Genomic DNA, 22,985 nt, shown 5'->3' with positions numbered 1-22,985 from the left:
GGAATGATGTCATAAACATCGCTATGTACTTCTCTCTCTCCCTCCTTCTACGCCTTCTGGAGTAAGTGAAGCAAGAGCACACACGAAAACGAAAAGTGTTGCTGAAGAGGTCACAGATGTGTGACGAAAGATTTCCGAAAAATGGACATGAGATAAAATAAAAAACAGTAACATAAACGAATGAAGAACAAATATATAGTGCGTGTGTTTATTTGGCAAAAAAAAATGACCGTCCCGAAATACAATATCTGTTTTAACGTGTGTGTGTGTGTGTGTGTGTGTGTGTGTGTGTGTAGTTATACTTGTACCCCACCACCGCCTGGTTTGTTTGCATCCCCGTAACTTAGAGGTTCAGCAAAACATAACTATAAAATAAGTACCAGTCTTTAAAACAAATAAGTTTTAGGATCGATCTGTTCGACTAACTCTTTCAAGGCCGATGCCCCAGCATGGCCACATTGTAATGACTGGAACAAGTGGATGATAAACGATAAAAGGTATACAAAGCCCACCTGTACATAATTTACAGATATGTATGTATGTATGTATGTATGTATGTATGTCATTGCTCAGTCTTATTTTAAGATTTCTTGCCAACAGAGAAAGAGCCGGTTTCTAACCTAGATTCAAGGCTCCTTCATTGAAGTTTCAACATCAACAACAGGGTATTTTTGTTTGTTTGTATGTATGGATGGATGGATGGATGGATGGATGGATGGATGGATGGATGGATGTGTCTCTTCTATTTTCTAATTTTTATAAATCTTCCAACAAAAATACAAGGCTCCATCTTTGGGATGTAGTTAACTCAAGACGAATTCACATTTAGAACTTGAGAAAAGTCTTGCATATTTTTACTGTCCCACTCACAGATTGTACTTGTAATGTACTAATTAACCGGTCGATTTCTCTTTCTGAACTTTCCAGTTTATCCAGATTCTCCTTTAAGCATTTACTAATAAAACCTAGCGCTCCAATTATTATTGGTATGGACATGAATTCGTAGTCTGGATATAGAAGCTGAAGATTTCGAAGCAATTGTCCATAGATATCCTCTTTTTCTTTGATTTTCAAAGAGATATGTATATCATCAGGGCAGCTGACCTCTAAGATGGTACGTACCTTTGCCCCTCTGTCCCAAACAACAATATCCGGCCTGTTATGTTTACATTTGACAGAAATTATGATGGGAATATTCCACCAGTATTCTTTGAGTTGGTGTTTATGAATGTATTCCATAACCAAGGGATTTTCTAAGTTTATTTCAGGACAGTCTTTTTGCAGATGGCATTGTAAATTGTTTTAGCAACAACATCGTGCCGCATAGGGAGGTAGTACCGTGACGACATTTTAGGACAGCTGCTAATCAGTTTTATCTCAATATTTCTTTCCAATAGAGAAAGAGCTGGTTTCTAACCTAGATCCAAAGCTCTTTCATTGTAATTTCAACATCAACAACAGGGTATGAATGTATGTATGTATGTATGTATGTATGCAGATTTGTATGTTCCGTTTTATGTATGTCTTCTCATGCATATACTTGCATATCTGAACGTACTCATGCATACTCAAATGATAAACTTCTTGAAAGTTTTACAGATTTTTACGGTTCCAGTGATGGCTTGGATCCGTAGTCTTCGAAACAGCTTTCTCCTTTCTGCTTTTGTGCAGCCTAATTTCTCAAGATTGGTATTTAGATAGTGTGTTAACATACCCCAGTGCCCCAATAATTACAGGCTTAAGCTTGAACTTGTAATCTGGATAGAGTAACTACAGATTTCTCAATAGTTCAGCGTGGGTATTCTCTTTTTCACTGATCTTCAGCTTTATGTTAACATCCGCTGGGCAGCTGATTTCCACAACTGTACACAGTTTCTTTTCTCTATCCCAAATCATTATATCAGGTCTGTTGTCTTTACTTTTATTGAGGTTTTCACTGGGACATACCACCAGTATTTCTTTTTATTATGAGTGAATATGGTTTCCACCATACTGTGGGTTCTTATTTCTTTGTCCTCGGGGTTATCCTATGTATGTACGTATGTATGTATGTATGTAAGCTATTCTTAGATCATTAATGTTTAAATAAGTTGATCTTTTTAATTATTCATTCTCCCATCTATTCTTCTCGTCCAACTAATGTAAGATGTACAGCGTTCTAACTATCTCAAAAGAAGTTTGATTCGCTGATGAGATCTTACTAAGATCAAAACACATCCGGAATTTTCTCCCATTCCGAAATAACGGAAAATAATATTAGTGACCGCTGAATTATAATTTCTGGTTGGCTGCAAAACCTCCAACGACACTGGAAATTTTTTATGAAGAGCACCAACCGCTGAGAGAGAGAGAGAGAGAGAGAGAGAGAGAGAGAGAGAGAGAGAGAGAGAGAGAGAGAGAGAGAGAGAGAGAGAGAGGTGGGGAGAAATGAAGAAAGTAAAGTCATAAAGTCATAGAAAAGTCATACAAGGGTAGATAGAAAAAGACGTTATTGTCTATTTTTTTCCTCCCTCTCTCTCTCTCTTTTTAATCTATTGTCCATGATTCTTTTGCTTCAGGCGTTAGCAAATTTTTATGAGGAGCTCTAACTCTTGAAAGAGAGAAGGGATGGAAAGAGGGAGATATAAAAACATAGCGATGTTTATGACATCATTCATAACAATTAAGAGTCAATGAGAAAATCGAAGTGAAGTCATGAGAGAAAGAGGTAAGGATTAAGAAAAAGGAACAGACAGGCAGATAGACAGACAGACAGACAGACAGACAGACAGACTTCAGGAAATGAAACGGCAGAGTCGTTATTACATCGGTTTGAATACATTGCGGGTTTGAGCTTAAATACTGCGAGTTTAACTTAGTCTTTAACCCTTTCACAGTCAATCAATAAAGTACTAATCTAGGAGAATAGATAGGTAAAATAATTAACAAGTGCACAATGGTATCATTAATTATGCTGAATAATTCCCTTTTAAATCCTATATGATTTTCCTTTATAAAAGAGAAAAAACGGAGACTGCCCCAAGTGAGATTCGAACTCACGACCCCTGGTTTACGAGACCAGTGCTCTAAACCTCTGAGCTATTGGGGCACGCGATGCTGAGACGCCACAGAAACAATCCATATACATAAGTTATGTATATGTAGCCACTAAGGAAGATATTGTTAATGTGTTAACCAGGCTTTTATATGACATTCAGTTAACTGCGTCAGCTGTGAAGGACATTATATTTGCAGAGCACTGCTGCTGCAGATTGTGGTAGTGCTGGTGTTGCTGTTTGACTCCAAGTCAACTCTGATCAAGTAGAACTATAATAAGGACACTTCCAGAATCGACCAATCTGTCTTTTGCTTTATCTTCTTTTTGGTGGTGGGGTAGGGGGGCACCATGATAATCATTGAGTTTAAGACATCACTTTCACTTTCATTTAGCACTTATTTTATTTGGTGACTGCTGAATAGTTTTTTCCTGAAGTTGTGGATATTCTTAACTGAAAAATCGTGTGTGTGTGTGTGTGTGTGTGTGTGTGTGTGTGTGTGTGTGTGTGTGTGTGTGTGTGTGTGTGTGTGTGTGTGTTGTGTCTGTGTGTCTGTGTGTGTGTCTGTGTGTGTGTCTGTGTATGCGTCTGTGTGTGTGAAAGAGAGTGCGTATGCATGTATGCACACATTCACACACACACACACATATATGTGTATGTATTATGTGTGTGTGTGTGTGTGTGTGTGTGTGTGTGTGTGTGTGTGTGTGTGTGTGTGTGTGTGTGTGTGTGTGTCTAAATGGCATAGTCAGAAAACTTGGAGAGTGGTTATACGAATTTCTAAAAGATAGAAGTCAGGTAGTGGTACCCAATAGAGCCACCTCCAAAGAAACACGCACACTGGAATGGTGTTCTACAGGGCACTGTCTTAAGGTCACTGCTATTCATAGTGGCCGTCTCAGACATCCTTAATTGCTCAGACAGCTACCCTTGCTGGCTATGCAGGTGGCACAGAAGTCTCTCAGAAAATACAGAACCCTGGAAATATTGTGCGCCTGCCACAGGAGGTGGTGGGCTGAGAAGAACAACACGCAGTTTAATGCTGGAAAATTCCAAGCCCCGTGCTACCAGTGCACAAGTCTGAATGAAATGCAGATAGGATTGTTGTTCGCTACCATCCCCTGCCGGAGCCTCGTACAGCTTTAGGTGTTTTCGCTCACAACGCCCGGTCTGGGAATCGAAACCGCGATCCTATGACCGCGAGTCCGCTGCCCTAACCACTGGGCCATTGCGCCTCCAATCAAGCTTCAATAACAAGGGTTTATTTGGATCTGTTGTCACTATGCCTAAAGAACACAAGTTTCTTCAATACGAAAGCTATTTTCGCGGTGACTGCAGCAATAAGCTCCTTAAACATATCGTACCTGACTGCAGTCAATGAAATGATGAGGTCGTCATTACTTTAGTTTGATACCTTGCGGGATTCGATCCGACTCACTGCGCTCTGGGCTCAAGTACCGCCGAATTTAACTTTGCCTTTAACTCTTTTACAATCAATCAATCAATAAAGTACCTGTCCAGGGAAATAGATAAGCAAAATAATTAACAAGTGCATCATAGTATCATTACCTATGCTAACTAATCTTCTCTTTAAAACCTATGTTTATTTTTTAAAAAAAGAACAAAGATAGGCGCTGCCCCAAGTGAGATTCGAACTCACGACCCCTGGTTTACGTGACCAGTGCTCTAAACCTCTGAGCTATTGGGGCACGCGCTAGTCGAGCGCTACAGAAACAATCCATATACGTAAGTTAGCCACTAAGGAAGATATTGTTAATGTGTTAACCAGGCTTTTATATGACATTCAGTTAACTGCGTCAGCTGTGAAGGACATTATATTTGCAGAGCACTGCTGCTGAAGATTGTGGTAGTGTTGGTGTTGCTGTTTGACTCCAAGTCAACTCTGATCAAGTAGAACTATAATAAGGACACTTCCAGAATCGACCAATCTGTCTCTTACTTTATCTTCTCTTTTGGTGATGGGGTAGGGGGGCACCATGATAATCATTGAGTTTAAGACATCACTTTCACTTTCATTTAGCACTTATTTTATTTGGTGACTGCTGAATAGTTTTTTTCCTGAAGTTGTGGATATTCTTAACTCAAGAATCGTGTGTGTGTGTGTGTGTGTGTGTGTGTGTGTGTGTGTGTGTGTGTGTGTGTGTGTGTGTGTGTGTGTGTGTGTGTGTGTGTGTGTCTAAATGGCATAGTCAGAAAACTTGGAGAGTGGTGATACGAATTTCTAAAAGATAGAAGTCAGGTAGTGGTAGCCAATAGAGCCACCGCCAAAGAAACACGGACACTGGAATGGTGTTCTACAGGGCAAGTCTTAAGGTCACTGCTATTCATAGTGGCCGTCTCAGACATCCTTAATTGCTCAGACAGCTACCCTTGCTGGCTATGCAGGTGACACAGAAGTCTCTCAGAAAATACAGAACCCTGGAAATATTGTGCGCCTGCCACAGGAGGTGGTGGGCTGAGAAGAACAACACGCAGTTTAATGCTGGAAAATTCCAAGCCCCGTGCTACCAGCGCACAAGTCTGAATGAAATGCAGATAGGATTGTTGTTCGCTACCATCCTCTGCCGGAGCCTCGTACAGCTTTAGGTGTTTTCGCTCACAACGACCGGTTTGGGAATCGAAACCGCGAACTTATGACCGCAAGTCCGCTGCCCTAACCACTGGGCCATTGCGCCTCCACTCAAGCTTCAATAACAAGGGTTTATTTGGATCTGTTGTCACTATGCCTAAAGAACACAAGTTTCTTCAATACGAATGTTATTTTCGCGGTGACTGCAGCAATAAGCTCCTTAAACATATCGTACCTGACTGCAGTCAATGAAATGATGAGGTTCTCATTACTTTAGTTTGATACCTTGCGGGATTCGATCCGACTCACTGCGCTCTGGGCTCAAGTACCGCCGAATTTAACTTTGCCTTTAACTCTTTTACAATCAATCAATCAATAAAGTAACTGTCCAGGGAAATAGATAAGCAAAATAATTAACAAGTGCATCATAGTATCATTACCTATGCTAACTGATCTTCACTTTAAAACCTATGTTTATTTTTTTAAAAAAACAAAGATAGGCGCTGCCCCAAGTGAGATTCGAACTCACGACCCCTGGTTTACGAGACCAGTGCTCTAAACCTCTGAGCTATTGGGACACGCGAAAGTGGAACGCTACAGAAACAATCCATATATATAAGTTATGTATATGTAGCCACTAAGGAAGATATTGTTAATGTGTTAACCAGGCTTTTATATGACATTCAGTTAACTGCGTCAGCTGTGAAGGACATTATATTTGCAGAGCACTGCTGCTGCAGATTGTGGTAGTGCTGGTGTTGCTGTTTGACTCCAAGACAACTCTGATCAAGTAGAACTATAATAAGGACACTTCCAGAATCGACCAATCTGTCTCTTGTTTTATCTTCTCTTTTGGTGGTGTGGTAGGGGGCCACCATGATAATCATTGAGTTTAAGACATCACTTTCACTTTCATTTAGCACTTATTTTATTTGGTGACTGCTGAATAGTTTTTTTCCTGAAGTTGTGGATATTCTTAACTCAAGAATCGTGTGTGTGTGTGTGTGTGTGTGTGTGTGTGTGTGTGTGTGTGTGTGTGTGTGTGTGTGTGTGTGTGTGTGTGTGTGTGTGTGTGTGTGCATCTAAATGGCATAGTCAGAAAACTTGGAGAGTGGTTATACGAACTTCTAAAAGATAGAAGTCAGGTAGTGGTAGCCAATAGAGCCACCTCCAAAGAAACACGGACACTGGAATGGTGTTCTACAGGGCACTGTCTTAAGGTCACTGCTATTCATAGTGGCCGTCTCAGACATCCTTAATTGCACAGACAACTACCCTTGCTGGCTATGCAGGTGACACAGAAGTCTCTCAGAAAATACAGAACCCTGGAAATATTGTGCGCCTGCCACAGGAGGTGGTGGGCTGAGAAGAACAACACGCAGTTTAATGCTGGAAAATTCCAAGCCCCGTGCTACCAGCGCACAAGTCTGAATGAAATGCAGATAGGATTGTTGTTCGCTACCATCCCCTGCCGCAGCCTCGTACAGCTTTAGGTGTTTTCGCTCACAACGCCCGGTCTGGGAATCGAAACAGCGATCCTATGACCGCGAGTCCGCTGCCCTAACCACTGGGCCATTGCGCCTCCACTCAAGCTTCAATAACAAGGGTTTATTTGGATCTGTTATCACTATGCCTAAATAACACAAGTTTCTTCAATACGAAAGTTATTTTCGCGGTGACTGCAGTAATAAGCTCCTTAAACATATCGTACCTGACTGCAGTCAATGAAATGATGAGGTTGTCATTACTTTAGTTTGATACCTTGCGGGATTCGATCCGACTCACTGCGCTCTGGGCTCAAGTACCGCCGAATTTAACTTTGCCTTTAACTCTTTTACAATCAATCAATCAATAAAGTAACTGTCCAGGGAAATAGATAAGCAAAATAATTAACAAGTGCATCATAGTATCATTACCTATGCTAACTAATCTTCACTTTAAAACCTATGTTTATTTTTAAAAATTAGAACAAAGTTAGGCGCTGCCCCAAGTGAGATTCGAACTCACGACCCCTGGTTTACGAGACCAGTGCTCTAAACCTCTGAGCTATTGGGGCACGCGACGGGGGAGCGCTACAGAAACAATCCATATACATAAGTTATGTATATGTAGCCACTAAGGAAGATATTTTTAATGTGTTAACCAGGCTTTTATATGACATTCAGTTAACTGCGTCAGCTGTGAAGGACATTATATTTGCAGAGCACTGCTGCTGAAGATTGTGGTAGTGTTGGTGTTGCTGTTTGACTCCAAGTCAACTCTGATCAAGTAGAACTATAATAAGGACACTTCCAGAATCGACCAATCTGTCTTTTGCTTTATCTTCTTTTTTGGTGGTGTGGTAGGGGGCCACCATGATAATCATTGAGTTTAAGACATAACTTTCACTTTCATTTAGCACTTATTTTATTTGGTGACTGCTGAATAGTTTTTTTCCTGAAGTTGTGGATATTCTTAACTCAAGAATCGTGTGTGTGTGTGTGTGTGTGTGTGTGTGTGTGTGTGTGTGTGTGTGTGTGTGTGTGTGTGTGTGTGTGTGTGTGTGTGTGTGTGTCTAAATGGCATAGTCAGAAAACTTGGAGAGCGGTTATACGAATTTCTAAAAGATAGAAGTCAGGTCGTGGTACCCAATAGAGCCACCTCCAAAGAAACACGGACACTGGAATGGTGTTCTACAGGGCACTGTCTTAAGGTCACTGCTATTCATAGTGGCCGTCTCAGACATCCTTAATTGCTCAGACAGCTACCCTTGCTGGCTATGCAGGTGGCACAGAAGTCTCTCAGAAAATACAGAACCCTGGAAATATTGTGCGCCTGCCACAGGAGGTGGTGGGCTGAGAAGAACAACACGCAGTTTAAAGCTGGAAAATTCCAAGCCCCGTGCTACCAGTGCACAAGTCTGAATGAAATGCAGATAGGATTGTTGTTCGCTACCATCCCCTGCCGGAGCCTCGTACAGCTTTAGGTGTTTTCGCTCACAACGCCCGGTCTGGGAATCGAAACCGCGATCCTATGACCGCGAGTCCGCTGCCCTAACCACTGGGCCATTGCGCCTCCAATCAAGCTTCAATAACAAGGGTTTATTTGGATCTGTTGTCACTATGCCTAAAGAACACAAGTTTCTTCAATACGAAAGTTATTTTCGCGGTGACTGCAGCAATAAGCTCCTTAAACATATCGTACCTGACTGCAGTCAATGAAATGATGAGGTTGTCATTACTTTAGTTTGATACCTTGCGGGATTCGATCCGACTCACTGCGCTCTGGGCTCAAGTACCGCCGAATTTAACTTTGCCTTTAACTCTTTTACAATCAATCAATCAATAAAGTACCTGTCCAGGGAAATAGATAAGCAAAATAATTAACAAGTGCATCATAGTATCATTACCTATGCTAACTAATCTTCTCTTTAAAACCTATGTTTATTTTTTTTAAAAAGAACAAAGATAGGCGCTGCCCCAAGTGAGATTGGAACTCACGACCCCTGGTTAACGAGACCAGTGCTCTAAACCTCTGAGCTATTGGGGCACGCGCAAGTCGAGCGCTACAGAAACAATCCATATACGTAAGTTAGCCACTAAGGAAGATATTGTTAATGTGTTAACCAGGCTTTTATATGACATTCAGTTAACTGCGTCAGCTGTGAAGGACATTATATTTGCAGAGCACTGCTGCTGAAGATTGTGGTAGTGTTGGTGTTGCTGTTTGACTCCAAGTCAACTCTGATCAAGTAGAACTATAATAAGGACACTTCCAGAATCGACCAATCTGTCTCTTACTTTATCTTCTCTTTTGGTGGTGGGGTAGGGGGGCACCATGATAATCATTGAGTTTAAGACATCACTTTCACTTTCATTTAGCACTTATTTTATTTGGTGACTGCTGAATAGTTTTTTTCCTGAAGTTGTGGATATTCTTAACTCAAGAATCGTGTGTGTGTGTGTGTGTGTGTGTGTGTGTGTGTGTGTTTGTGTGTGTGTGTGTGTGTGTGTGTGTGTGTGTGTGTGTGTGTGTGTGTGTGTGTGTGTGTGTGTGTGTGTGTGTCTAAATGGCATAGTCAGAAAACTTGGAGAGTGGTGATACGAATTTCTAAAAGATAGAAGTCAGGTAGTGGTAGCCAATAGAGCCACCGCCAAAGAAACACGGACACTGGAATGGTGTTCTACAGGGCAAGTCTTAAGGTCACTGCTATTCATAGTGGCCGTCTCAGACATCCTTAATTGCTCAGACAGCTACCCTTGCTGGCTATGCAGGTGACACAGAAGTCTCTCAGAAAATACAGAACCCTGGAAATATTGTGCGCCTGCCACAGGAGGTGGTGGGCTGAGAAGAACAACACGCAGTTTAATGCTGGAAAATTCCAAGCCCCGTGCTACCAGCGCACAAGTCTGAATGAAATGCAGATAGGATTGTTGTTCGCTACCATCCTCTGCCGGAGCCTCGTACAGCTTTGGGTGTTTTCGCTCACAACGACCGGTTTGGGAATCGAAACCGCGATCCTATGACCGCGAGTCCGCTGCCCTAACCACTGGGCCATTGCGCCTCCAATCAAGCTTCAATAACAAGGGTTTATTTGGATCTGTTGTCACTATGCCTAAAGAACACAAGTTTCTTCAATACGAAAGTTATTTTCGCGGTGACTGCAGCAATAAGCTCCTTAAACATATCGTACCTGACTGCAGTCAATGAAATGATGAGGTTGTCATTACTTTAGTTTGATACCTTGCGGGATTCGATCCGACTCACTGCGCTCTGGGCTCAAATACCGCCGAATTTAACTTTGCCTTTAACTCTTTTACATTCAATCAATCAATAAAGTACCTGTCCAGGGAAATAGATAAGCAAAATAATTAACAAGTGCATCATAGTATCATTACCTATGCTAACTAATCTTCTCTTTAAAACCTATGTTTATTTTTTTAAAAAAGGACAAAGATAGGCGCTGCCCCAAGTGAGATTCGAACTCACGACCCCTGGTTTACGAGACCAGTGCTCTAAACCTCTGAGCTATTGGGGCACGCGATAGTGGAGCGCTACAGAAACAATCCATATACGTAAGTTAGCCACTAAGGAAGATATTGTTAATGTGTTAACCAGGCTTTTATATGACATTCAGTTAACTGCGTCAGCTGTGAAGGACATTATATTTGCAGAGCACTGCTGCTGAAGATTGTGGTAGTGTTGGTGTTGCTGTTTGACTCCAAGTCAACTCTGATCAAGTAGAACTATAATAAGGACACTTCCAGAATCGACCAATCTGTCTCTTACTTTATCTTCTTTTTGGTGGTGGGGTAGGGGGGGCACCATGATAATCATTGAGTTTAAGACATCACTTTCACTTTCATTTAGCACTTATTTTATTTGGTGACTGCTGAATAGTTTTTTTCCTGAAGTTGTGGATATTCTTAACTCAAGAATCGTGTGTGTGTGTGTGTGTGTGTGTGTGTGTGTGTGTGTGTGTGTGTGTGTGTGTGTGTGTGTGTGTGTGTGTGTGTGTGTGTGTGTGTGTGTGTGTGTGTGTGTGTGTGTGTGTGTGTGTGTGTGTGTGTGTGTGTGTGTGTGTGTGTGTGTGTGTGTCTAAATGGCATAGTCAGAAAACTTGGAGAGTGGTTATACGAATTTCTAAAAGATAGAAGTCAGGTAGTGGTAGCCAATAGAGCCACCTCCAAAGAAACACGGACACTGGAATGGTGTTCTACAGGGCAAGTCTTAAGGTCACTGCTATTCATAGTGGCCGTCTCAGACATCCTTAATTGCTCAGACAGCTACCCTTGCTGGCTATGCAGGTGACACAGAAGTCTCTCAGAAAATACAGAACCCTGGAAATATTGTGCGCCTGCCACAGGAGGTGGTGGGCTGAGAAGAACAACACGCAGTTTAATGCTGGAAAATTCCAAGCCCCGTGCTACCAGCGCACAGGTCTGAATGAAATGCAGATAGGATTGTTGTTCGCTACCATCCCCTGCCGGAGCCTCGTACAGCTTTAGGTGTTTTCGCTCACAACGCCCGGTCTGGGAATCGAAACCGCGAACCTATGACCGCAAGTCCGCTGCCCTAACCACTGGGCCATTGCGCCTCCACTCAAGCTTCAATAACAAGGGTTTATTTGGATCTGTTGTCACTATGCCTAAAGAACACAAGTTTCTTCAATACGAATGTTATTTTCGCGGTGACTGCAGCAATAAGCTCCTTAAACATATCGTACCTGACTGCAGTCAATGAAATGATGAGGTTCTCATTACTTTAGTTTGATACCTTGCGGGATTCGATCCGACTCACTGCGCTCTGGGCTCAAGTACCGCCGAATTTAACTTTGCCTTTAACTCTTTTACAATCAATCAATCAATAAAGTACCTGTCCAGGGAAATAGATAAGCAAAATAATTAACAAGTGCATCATAGTATCATTACCTATGCTAACTGATCTTCACTTTAAAACCTATGTTTATTTTTTTAAAAAAACAAAGATAGGCGCTGCCCCAAGTGAGATTCGAACTCACGACCCCTGGTTTACGAGACCAGTGCTCTAAACCTCTGAGCTATTGGGACACGCGAAAGTGGAACGCTACAGAAACAATCCATATATATAAGTTATGTATATGTAGCCACTAAGGAAGATATTGTTAATGTGTTAACCAGGCTTTTATATGACATTCAGTTAACTGCGTCAGCTGTGAAGGACATTATATTTGCAGAGCACTGCTGCTGCAGATTGTGGTAGTGTTGGTGTTGCTGTTTGACTCCAAGACAACTCTGATCAAGTAGAACTATAATAAGGACACTTCCAGAATCGACCAATCTGTCTCTTGTTTTATCTTCTCTTTTGGTGGTGTGGTAGGGGGCCACCATGATAATCATTGAGTTTAAGACATCACTTTCACTTTCATTTAGCACTTATTTTATTTGGTGACTGCTGAATAGTTTTTTTCCTGAAGTTGTGGATATTCTTAACTCAAGAATCGTGTGTGTGTGTGTGTGTGTGTGTGTGTGTGTGTGTGTGTGTGTGTGTGTGTGTGTGTGTGTGTGTGTCTGTGTGTGTGTGTGTGTGTGTGTGTGTGTGTGTGTGTGTGTGTGTGTGTGTGTGTGTGTCTAAATGGCATAGTCAGAAAACTTGGAGAGTGGTTATACGAATTTCTAAAAGATAGAAGTCAGGTAGTGGTACCCAATAGAGCCACCTCCAAAGAAACACGCACACTGGAATGGTGTTCTACAGGGCACTGTCTTAAGGTCACTGCTATTCATAGTGGCCGTCTCAGACATCCTTAATTGCTCAGACAGCTACCCTTGCTGGCTATGCAGGTGGCACAGAAGTCTCTCAGAAAATACAGAACCCTGGAAATATTGTGCGCCTGCCACAGGAGGTGGTGGGCTGAGAAGAACAACACGCAGTTTAATGCTGGAAAATTCCAAGCCCCGTGCTACCAGCGCACAAGTCTGAATGAAATGCAGATAGGATTGTTGTTCGCTACCATCCTCTGCCGGAGCCTCGTACAGCTTTAGGTGTTTTCGCTCACAACGACCGGTTTGGGAATCGAAACCGCGATCCTATGACCGCGAGTCCGCTGCCCTAACCACTGGGCCATTGCGCCTCCAATCAAGCTTCAATAACAAGGGTTTATTTGGATCTGTTGTCACTATGCCTAAAGAACACAAGTTTCTTCAATACGAAAGTTATTTTCGCGGTGACTGCAGCAATAAGCTCCTTAAACATATCGTACCTGACTGCAGTCAATGAAATGATGAGGTTGTCATTACTTTAGTTTGATACCTTGCGGGATTCGATCCGACTCACTGCGCTCTGGGCTCAAATACCGCCGAATTTAACTTTGCCTTTAACTCTTTTACAATCAATCAATCAATAAAGTACCTGTCCAGGGAAATAGATAAGCAAAATAATTAACAAGTGCATCATAGTATCATTACCTATGCTAACTAATCTTCTCTTTAAAACCTATGTTTATTTTTTTAAAAAAGAACAAAGATAGGCGCTGCCCCAAGTGAGATTCGAACTCACGACCCCTGGTTTACGAGACCAGTGCTCTAAACCTCTGAGCTACTGAGGCACGCGATAGTGGAGCGCTACAGAAACAATCCATATACGTAAGTTAGCCACTAAGGAAGATATTGTTAATGTGTTAACCAGGCTTTTATATGACATTCAGTTAACTGCGTCAGCTGTGAAGGACATTATATTTGCAGAGCACTGCTGCTGAAGATTGTGGTAGTGTTGGTGTTGCTGTTTGACTCCAAATCAACTCTGATCCAGTAGAACTATAATAAGGACACTTCCAGAATCGACCAATCTGTCTTTTGCTTTATCTTCTTTTTTGGTGGTGTGGTAGGGGGCCACCATGATAATCATTGAGTTTAAGACATAACTTTCACTTTCATTTAGCACTTATTTTATTTGGTGACTGCTGAATAGTTTTTTTCCTGAAGTTGTGGATATTCTTAACTCAAGAATCGTGTGTGTGTGTGTGTGTGTGTGTGTGTGTGTGTGTGTGTGTGTGTGTGTCTGTGTGTGTGTGTGTGTGTGTGTGTGTGTGCATCTAAATGGCATAGTCAGAAAACTTGGAGAGTGGTTATACGAACTTCTAAAAGATAGAAGTCAGGTAGTGGTAGCCAATAGAGCCACCTCCAAAGAAACACGGACACTGGAATGGTGTTCTACAGGGCACTGTCTTAAGGTCACTGCTATTCATAGTGGCCGTCTCAGACATCCTTAATTGCACAGACAACTACCCTTGCTGGCTATGCAGGTGACACAGAAGTCTCTCAGAAAATACAGAACCCTGGAAATATTGTGCGCCTGCCACAGGAGGTGGTGGGCTGAGAAGAACAACACGCAGTTTAATGCTGGAAAATTCCAAGCCCCGTGCTACCAGCGCACAAGTCTGAATGAAATGCAGATAGGATTGTTGTTCGCTACCATCCCCTGCCGCAGCCTCGTACAGCTTTAGGTGTTTTCGCTCACAACGCCCGGTCTGGGAATCGAAACAGCGATCCTATGACCGCGAGTCCGCTGCCCTAACCACTGGGCCATTGCGCCTCCACTCAAGCTTCAATAACAAGGGTTTATTTGGATCTGTTATCACTATGCCTAAATAACACAAGTTTCTTCAATACGAAAGTTATTTTCGCGGTGACTGCAGCAATAAGCTCCTTAAACATATCGTACCTGACTGCAGTCAATGAAATGATGAGGTTGTCATTACTTTAGTTTGATACCTTGCGGGATTCGATCCGACTCACTGCGCTCTGGGCTCAAGTACCGCCGAATTTAACTTTGCCTTTAACTCTTTTACAATCAATCAATCAATAAAGTAACTGTCCAGGGAAATAGATAAGCAAAATAATTAACAAGTGCATCATAGTATCATTACCTATGCTAACTAATCTTCACTTTAAAACCTATGTTTATTTTTAAAAATTAGAACAAAGTTAGGCGCTGCCCCAAGTGAGATTCGAACTCACGACCCCTGGTTTACGAGACCAGTGCTCTAAACCTCTGAGCTATTGGGGCACGCGACGGGGGAGCGCTACAGAAACAATCCATATACATAAGTTATGTATATGTAGCCACTAAGGAAGATATTTTTAATGTGTTAACCAGGCTTTTATATGACATTCAGTTAACTGCGTCAGCTGTGAAGGACATTATATTTGCAGAGCACTGCTGCTGCAGATTATGGTAGTGCTGGTGTTGCTGTTTGACTCCAAGTCAACTCTGATCAAGTAGAACTATAATAAGGACACTTCCAGAATCGACCAATCTGTCTTTTGCTTTATCTTCTTTTTTGGTGGTGTGGTAGGGGGCCACCATGATAATCATTGAGTTTAAGACATAACTTTCACTTTCATTTAGCACTTATTTTATTTGGTGACTGCTGAATAGTTTTTTTCCTGAAGTTGTGGATATTCTTAACTCAAGAATCGTGTGTGTGTGTGTGTGTGTGTGTGTGTGTGTGTGTGTGTCTAAATGGCATAGTCAGAAAACTTGGAGAGCGGTTATACGAATTTCTAAAAGATAGAAGTCAGGTCGTGGTACCCAATAGAGCCACCTCCAAAGAAACACGGACACTGGAATGGTGTTCTACAGGGCACTGTCTTAAGGTCACTGCTATTCATAGTGGCCGTCTCAGACATCCTTAATTGCTCAGACAGCTACCCTTGCTGGCTATGCAGGTGGCACAGAAGTCTCTCAGAAAATACAGAACCCTGGAAATATTGTGCGCCTGCCACAGGAGGTGGTGGGCTGAGAAGAACAACACGCAGTTTAAAGCTGGAAAATTCCAAGCCCCGTGCTACCAGTGCACAAGTCTGAATGAAATGCAGATAGGATTGTTGTTCGCTACCATCCCCTGCCGGAGCCTCGTACAGCTTTAGGTGTTTTCGCTCACAACGCCCGGTCTGGGAATCGAAACCGCGATCCTATGACCGCGAGTCCGCTGCCCTAACCACTGGGCCATTGCGCCTCCAATCAAGCTTCAATAACAAGGGTTTATTTGGATCTGTTGTCACTATGCCTAAAGAACACAAGTTTCTTCAATACGAAAGTTATTTTCGCGGTGACTGCAGCAATAAGCTCCTTAAACATATCGTACCTGACTGCAGTCAATGAAATGATGAGGTTGTCATTACTTTAGTTTGATACCTTGCGGGATTCGATCCGACTCACTGCGCTCTGGGCTCAAGTACCGCCGAATTTAACTTTGCCTTTAACTCTTTTACAATCAATCAATCAATAAAGTACCTGTCCAGGGAAATAGATAAGCAAAATAATTAACAAGTGCATCATAGTATCATTACCTATGCTAACTAATCTTCTCTTTAAAACCTATGTTTATTTTTTTTAAAAAGAACAAAGATAGGCGCTGCCCCAAGTGAGATTCGAACTCACGACCCCTGGTTAACGAGACCAGTGCTCTAAACCTCTGAGCTATTGGGGCACGCGCAAGTCGAGCGCTACAGAAACAATCCATATACGTAAGTTAGCCACTAAGGAAGATATTGTTAATGTGTTAACCAGGCTTTTATATGACATTCAGTTAACTGCGTCAGCTGTGAAGGACATTATATTTGCAGAGCACTGCTGCTGAAGATTGTGGTAGTGTTGGTGTTGCTGTTTGACTCCAAGTCAACTCTGATCAAGTAGAACTATAATAAGGACACTTCCAGAATCGACCAATCTGTCTCTTACTTTATCTTCTCTTTTGGTGGTGGGGTAGGGGGGCACCATGATAATCATTGAGTTTAAGACATCACTTTCACTTTCATTTAGCACTTATTTTATTTGGTGACTGCTGAATAGTTTTTTTCCTGAAGTTGTGGATATTCTTAACTCAAGAATCGTGTGTGTGTGTGTGTGTGTGTGTGTGTGTGTGTGTGTGTGTGTGTGTGTGTGTGTGTGTGTGTGTGTGTGTGTGTGTGTGTGTGTGTGTGTGTGTGTGTGTGTGTGTGTGTGTGTGTGTGTCTAAATGGCATAGTCAGAAAACTTGGAGAGTGGTGATACGAATTTCTAAAAGATAGAAGTCAGGTAGTGGTAGCCAATAGAGCCACCGCCAAAGAAACACGGACACTGGAATGGTGTTCTACAGGGCAAGTCTTAAGGTCACTGCTATTCATAGTGGCCGTCTCAGACATCCTTAATTGCTCAGACAGCTACCCTTGCTGGCTATGCAGGTGACACAGAAGTCTCTCAGAAAATACAGAACCCTGGAAATATTGTGCGCCTGCCACAGGAGGTGGTGGGCTGAGAAGAACAACACGCAGTTTAATGCTGGAAAATTCCAAGCCCCGTGCTACCAGCGCACAAGTCTGAATGAAATGCAGATAGGATTGTTGTTCGCTACCATCCTCTGCCGGAGCCTCGTACAGCTTTAGGTGTTTTCGCTCACAACGACCGGTTTGGGAATCGAAACCGCGATCCTATGACCGCGAGTCCGCTGCCCTAACCACTGGGCCATTGCGCCTCCAATCAAGCTTCAATAACAAGGGTTTATTTGGATCTGTTGTCACTATGCCTAAAGAACACAAGTTTCTTCAATACGAAAGTTATTTTCGCGGTGACTGCAGCAATAAGCTCCTTAAACATATCGTACCTGACTGCAGTCAATGAAATGATGAGGTTCTCATTACTTTAGTTTGATACCTTGCGGGATTCGATCCGACTCACTGCGCTCTGGGCTCAAATACCGCCGAATTTAACTTTGCCTTTAACTCTTTTACAATCAATCAATCAATAAAGTACCTGTCCAGGGAAATAGATAAGCAAAATAATTAACAAGTGCATCATAGTATCATTACCTATGCTAACTAATCTTCTCTTTAAAACCTATGTTTATTTTTTTAAAAAAGGACAAAGATAGGCGCTGCCCCAAGTGAGATTCGAACTCACGACCCCTGGTTTACGAGACCAGTGCTCTAAACCTCTGAGCTATTGGGGCACGCGATAGTGGAGCGCTACAGAAACAATCCATATACGTAAGTTAGCCACTAAGGAAGATATTGTTAATGTGTTAACCAGGCTTTTATATGACATTCAGTTAACTGCGTCAGCTGTGAAGGACATTATATTTGCAGAGCACTGCTGCTGAAGATTGTGGTAGTGTTGGTGTTGCTGTTTGACTCCAAGTCAACTCTGATCAAGTAGAACTATAATAAGGACACTTCCAGAATCGACCAATCTGTCTCTTACTTTATCTTCTCTTTTGGTGGTGGGGTAGGGGGGCACCATGATAATCATTGAGTTTAAGACATCACTTTCACTTTCATTTAGCACTTATTTTATTTGGTGACTGCTGAATAGTTTTTTTCCTGAAGTTGTGGATATTCTTAACTCAAGAATCGTGTGTGTGTGTGTGTGTGTGTGTGTGTGTGTGTGTGTGTGTGTGTGTGTGTGTGTGTGTGTTGTGTGTGTGTGTGTGTGTGTGTGTGTGTGTGTGTGTGTGTGTGTGTGTGTGTGTGTGTGTGTGTGTGTGTGTGTGTGTGTGTCTAAATGGCATAGTCAGAAAACTTGGAGAGTGGTGATACCAATTTCTAAAAGATAGAAGTCAGGTAGTGGTAGCCAATAGAGCCACCGCCAAAGAAACACGGACACTGGAATGGTGTTCTACAGGGCAAGTCTTAAGGTCACTGCTATTCATAGTGGCCGTCTCAGACATCCTTAATTGCTCAGACAGCTACCCTTGCTGGCTATGCAGGTGACACAGAAGTCTCTCAGAAAATACAGAACCCTGGAAATATTGTGCGCCTGCCACAGGAGGTGGTGGGCTGAGAAGAACAACACGCAGTTTAATGCTGGAAAATTCCAAGCCCCGTGCTACCAGCGCACAAGTCTGAATGAAATGCAGATAGGATTGTTGTTCGCTACCATCCTCTGCCGGAGCCTCGTACAGCTTTAGGTGTTTTCGCTCACAACGACCGGTTTGGGAATCGAAACCGCGATCCTATGACCGCGAGTCCGCTGCCCTAACCACTGGGCCATTGCGCCTCCAATCAAGCTTCAATAACAAGGGTTTATTTGGATCTGTTGTCACTATGCCTAAAGAACACAAGTTTCTTCAATACGAAAGTTATTTTCGCGGTGACTGCAGCAATAAGCTCCTTAAACATATCGTACCTGACTGCAGTCAATGAAATGATGAGGTTGTCATTACTTTAGTTTGATACCTTGCGGGATTCGATCCGACTCACTGCGCTCTGGGCTCAAATACCGCCGAATTTAACTTTGCCTTTAACTCTTTTACAATCAATCAATCAATAAAGTACCTGTCCAGGGAAATAGATAAGCAAAATAATTAACAAGTGCATCATAGTATCATTACCTATGCTAACTAATCTTCTCTTTAAAACCTATGTTTATTTTTTTTAAAAAGGACAAAGATAGGCGCTGCCCCAAGTGAGATTCGAACTCACGACCCCTGGTTTACGAGACCAGTGCTCTAAACCTCTGAGCTATTGGGGCACGCGATAGTGGAGCGCTACAGAAACAATCCATATACGTAAGTTAGCCACTAAGGAAGATATTGTTAATGTGTTAACCAGGCTTTTATATGACATTCAGTTAACTGCGTCAGCTGTGAAGGACATTATATTTGCAGAGCACTGCTGCTGAAGATTGTGGTAGTGTTGGTGTTGCTGTTTGACTCCAAGTCAACTCTGATCAAGTAGAACTATAATAAGGACACTTCCAGAATCGACCAATCTGTCTCTTACTTTATCTTCTTTTTGGTGGTGGGGTAGGGGGGGCACCATGATAATCATTGAGTTTAAGACATCACTTTCACTTTCATTTAGCACTTATTTTATTTGGTGACTGCTGAATAGTTTTTTTCCTGAAGTTGTGGATATTCTTAACTCAAGAATCGTGTGTGTGTGTGTGTGTGTGTGTGTGTGTGTGTGTGTGTGTGTGTGTGTGTGTGTGTGTGTTTGTGTGTGTGTGTGTGTGTGTGTGTGTGTGTGTGTGTGTGTGTGTGTGTGTGTGTGTGTGTGTCTAAATGGCATAGTCAGAAAACTTGGAGAGTGGTTATACGAATTTCTAAAAGATAGAAGTCAGGTAGTGGTAGCCAATAGAGCCACCTCCAAAGAAACACGGACACTGGAATGGTGTTCTACAGGGCAAGTCTTAAGGTCACTGCTATTCATAGTGGCCGTCTCAGACATCCTTAATTGCTCAGACAGCTACCCTTGCTGGCTATGCAGGTGACACAGAAGTCTCTCAGAAAATACAGAACCCTGGAAATATTGTGCGCCTGCCACAGGAGGTGGTGGGCTGAGAAGAACAACACGCAGTTTAATGCTGGAAAATTCCAAGCCCCGTGCTACCAGCGCACAGGTCTGAATGAAATGCAGATAGGATTGTTGTTCGCTACCATCCCCTGCCGGAGCCTCGTACAGCTTTAGGTGTTTTCGCTCACAACGCCCGGTCTGGGAATCGAAACCGCGAACCTATGACCGCAAGTCCGCTGCCCTAACCACTGGGCCATTGCGCCTCCACTCAAGCTTCAATAACAAGGGTTTATTTGGATCTGTTGTCACTATGCCTAAAGAACACAAGTTTCTTCAATACGAATGTTATTTTCGCGGTGACTGCAGCAATAAGCTCCTTAAACATATCGTACCTGACTGCAGTCAATGAAATGATGAGGTTCTCATTACTTTAGTTTGATACCTTGCGGGATTCGATCCGACTCACTGCGCTCTGGGCTCAAGTACCGCCGAATTTAACTTTGCCTTTAACTCTTTTACAATCAATCAATCAATAAAGTACCTGTCCAGGGAAATAGATAAGCAAAATAATTAACAAGTGCATCATAGTATCATTACCTATGCTAACTGATCTTCACTTTAAAACCTATGTTTATTTTAAAAAAGAAACAAGGATAGGCGCTGCCCCAAGTGAGATTCGAACTCACGACCCCTGGTTTACGAGACCAGTGCTCTAAACCTCTGAGCTATTGGGGCACGCGCTAGTCGAGCGCTACAGAAACAATCCATATACGTAAGTTAGCCACTAAGGAAGATATTGTTAATGTGTTAACCAGGCTTTTATATGACATTCAGTTAACTGCGTCAGCTGTGAAGGACATTATATTTGCAGAGCACTGCTGCTGAAGATTGTGGTAGTGTTGGTGTTGCTGTTTGACTCCAAGTCAACTCTGATCAAGTAGAACTATAATAAGGACACTTCCAGAATCGACCAATCTGTCTCTTACTTTATCTTCTCTTTTGGTGGTGGGGTAGGGGGGCACCATGATAATCATTGAGTTTAAGACATCACTTTCACTTTCATTTAGCACTTATTTTATTTGGTGACTGCTGAATAGTTTTTTTCCTGAAGTTGTGGATATTCTTAACTCAAGAATCGTGTGTGTGTGTGTGTGTGTGTGTGTGTGTGTGTGTGTGTGTGTGTGTGTGTGTGTGTGTGTGTGTTGTGTGTGTGTGTGTGTGTGTGTGTGTGTGTGTGTGTGTGTGTGTGTGTGTGTGTGTGTGTGTGTGTGTGTCTAAATGGCATAGTCAGAAAACTTGGAGAGTGGTGATACGAATTTCTAAAAGATAGAAGTCAGGTAGTGGTAGCCAATAGAGCCACCGCCAAAGAAACACGGACACTGGAATGGTGTTCTACAGGGCAAGTCTTAAGGTCACTGCTATTCATAGTGGCCGTCTCAGACATCCTTAATTGCTCAGACAGCTACCCTTGCTGGCTATGCAGGTGACACAGAAGTCTCTCAGAAAATACAGAACCCTGGAAATATTGTGCGCCTGCCACAGGAGGTGGTGGGCTGAGAAGAACAACACGCAGTTTAATGCTGGAAAATTCCAAGCCCCGTGCTACCAGCGCACAAGTCTGAATGAAATGCAGATAGGATTGTTGTTCGCTACCATCCTCTGCCGGAGCCTCGTACAGCTTTAGGTGTTTTCGCTCACAACGACCGGTTTGGGAATCGAAACCGCGATCCTATGACCGCGAGTCCGCTGCCCTAACCACTGGGCCATTGCGCCTCCAATCAAGCTTCAATAACAAGGGTTTATTTGGATCTGTTGTCACTATGCCCAAAGAACACAAGTTTCTTCAATACGAATGTTATTTTCGCGGTGACTGCAGCAATAAGCTCCTTAAACATATCGTACCTGACTGCAGTCAATGAAATGATGAGGTTGTCATTACTTCAGTTTGATACCTTGCGGGATTCGATCCGACTCACTGCGCTCTGGGCTCAAGTACCGCCGAATTTAACTTTGCCTTTAACTCTTTTACAATCAATCAATCAATAAAGTACCTGTCCAGGGAAATAGATAAGCAAAATAATTAACAAGTGCATCATAGTATCATTACCTATGCTAACTAATCTTCTCTTTAAAACCTATGTTTATTTTTTTTAAAAAGAACAAAGATAGGCGCTGCCCCAAGTGAGATTCGAACTCACGACCCCTGGTTTACGAGACCAGTGCTCTAAACCTCTGAGCTATTGGGGCACGCGATAGTGGAGCGCTACAGAAACAATCCATATACGTAAGTTAGCCACTAAGGAAGATATTGTTAATGTGTTAACCAGGCTTTTATATGACATTCAGTTAACTGCGTCAGCTGTGAGGGACATTATATTTGCAGAGCACTGCTGCTGAAGATTGTGGTAGTGTTGGTGTTGCTGTTTGACTCCAAGTCAACTCTGATCAAGTAGAACTATAATAAGGACACTTCCAGAATCGACCAATCTGTCTCTTACTTTATCTTCTTTTTGGTGGTGGGGTAGGGGGGCACCATGATAATCATTGAGTTTAAGACATCACTTTCACTTTCATTTAGCACTTATTTTATTTGGTGACTGCTGAATAGTTTTTTTCCTGAAGTTGTGTATA

At 42.5% G+C, this 22,985-nt stretch overlaps 14 non-coding genes across 14 annotated transcripts; all 14 read right to left on the bottom strand.

Moving 5' to 3' along the window:
* Nucleotides 1-3,014: 3,014 nt before the first annotated feature.
* Nucleotides 3,015-3,088, bottom strand: Trnat-cgu (transfer RNA threonine (anticodon CGU)). Its single transcript has one exon. It is a non-coding gene; the product is annotated as a tRNA-Thr (tRNA).
* A 1,582-nt stretch (nt 3,089-4,670) lies between these two features.
* Nucleotides 4,671-4,744, bottom strand: Trnat-cgu (transfer RNA threonine (anticodon CGU)). The gene has a single exon. It is a non-coding gene; the product is annotated as a tRNA-Thr (tRNA).
* A 1,385-nt stretch (nt 4,745-6,129) lies between these two features.
* Trnat-cgu (transfer RNA threonine (anticodon CGU)) lies at nt 6,130-6,203 on the bottom strand. Its single transcript has one exon. It is a non-coding gene; the product is annotated as a tRNA-Thr (tRNA).
* Nucleotides 6,204-7,607: 1,404 nt separating this feature from the next.
* On the bottom strand, nt 7,608-7,681 carry Trnat-cgu (transfer RNA threonine (anticodon CGU)). Its single transcript has one exon. It is a non-coding gene; the product is annotated as a tRNA-Thr (tRNA).
* A 1,398-nt stretch (nt 7,682-9,079) lies between these two features.
* Trnat-cgu (transfer RNA threonine (anticodon CGU)) lies at nt 9,080-9,153 on the bottom strand. Its single transcript has one exon. It is a non-coding gene; the product is annotated as a tRNA-Thr (tRNA).
* Nucleotides 9,154-10,568: 1,415 nt separating this feature from the next.
* On the bottom strand, nt 10,569-10,642 carry Trnat-cgu (transfer RNA threonine (anticodon CGU)). Its single transcript has one exon. It is a non-coding gene; the product is annotated as a tRNA-Thr (tRNA).
* Nucleotides 10,643-12,099: 1,457 nt separating this feature from the next.
* Trnat-cgu (transfer RNA threonine (anticodon CGU)) lies at nt 12,100-12,173 on the bottom strand. The gene has a single exon. It is a non-coding gene; the product is annotated as a tRNA-Thr (tRNA).
* A 1,440-nt stretch (nt 12,174-13,613) lies between these two features.
* Nucleotides 13,614-13,687, bottom strand: Trnat-cgu (transfer RNA threonine (anticodon CGU)). Its single transcript has one exon. It is a non-coding gene; the product is annotated as a tRNA-Thr (tRNA).
* A 1,386-nt stretch (nt 13,688-15,073) lies between these two features.
* Trnat-cgu (transfer RNA threonine (anticodon CGU)) lies at nt 15,074-15,147 on the bottom strand. The gene has a single exon. It is a non-coding gene; the product is annotated as a tRNA-Thr (tRNA).
* Nucleotides 15,148-16,499: 1,352 nt separating this feature from the next.
* On the bottom strand, nt 16,500-16,573 carry Trnat-cgu (transfer RNA threonine (anticodon CGU)). Its single transcript has one exon. It is a non-coding gene; the product is annotated as a tRNA-Thr (tRNA).
* Nucleotides 16,574-17,996: 1,423 nt separating this feature from the next.
* Nucleotides 17,997-18,070, bottom strand: Trnat-cgu (transfer RNA threonine (anticodon CGU)). Its single transcript has one exon. It is a non-coding gene; the product is annotated as a tRNA-Thr (tRNA).
* A 1,446-nt stretch (nt 18,071-19,516) lies between these two features.
* Nucleotides 19,517-19,590, bottom strand: Trnat-cgu (transfer RNA threonine (anticodon CGU)). Its single transcript has one exon. It is a non-coding gene; the product is annotated as a tRNA-Thr (tRNA).
* Nucleotides 19,591-21,015: 1,425 nt separating this feature from the next.
* Trnat-cgu (transfer RNA threonine (anticodon CGU)) lies at nt 21,016-21,089 on the bottom strand. Its single transcript has one exon. It is a non-coding gene; the product is annotated as a tRNA-Thr (tRNA).
* A 1,438-nt stretch (nt 21,090-22,527) lies between these two features.
* Trnat-cgu (transfer RNA threonine (anticodon CGU)) lies at nt 22,528-22,601 on the bottom strand. The gene has a single exon. It is a non-coding gene; the product is annotated as a tRNA-Thr (tRNA).
* Nucleotides 22,602-22,985: the final 384 nt, after the last annotated feature.

Source organism: Octopus bimaculoides, chromosome 4, assembly GCF_046866305.1.
Source record: "Octopus bimaculoides isolate indiv1 chromosome 4, ASM4686630v1, whole genome shotgun sequence".
Classification (NCBI taxonomy): Eukaryota; Metazoa; Mollusca; class Cephalopoda; order Octopoda; family Octopodidae; genus Octopus; species Octopus bimaculoides.
This window is presented reverse-complemented; position numbering and strand designations above follow the sequence as displayed.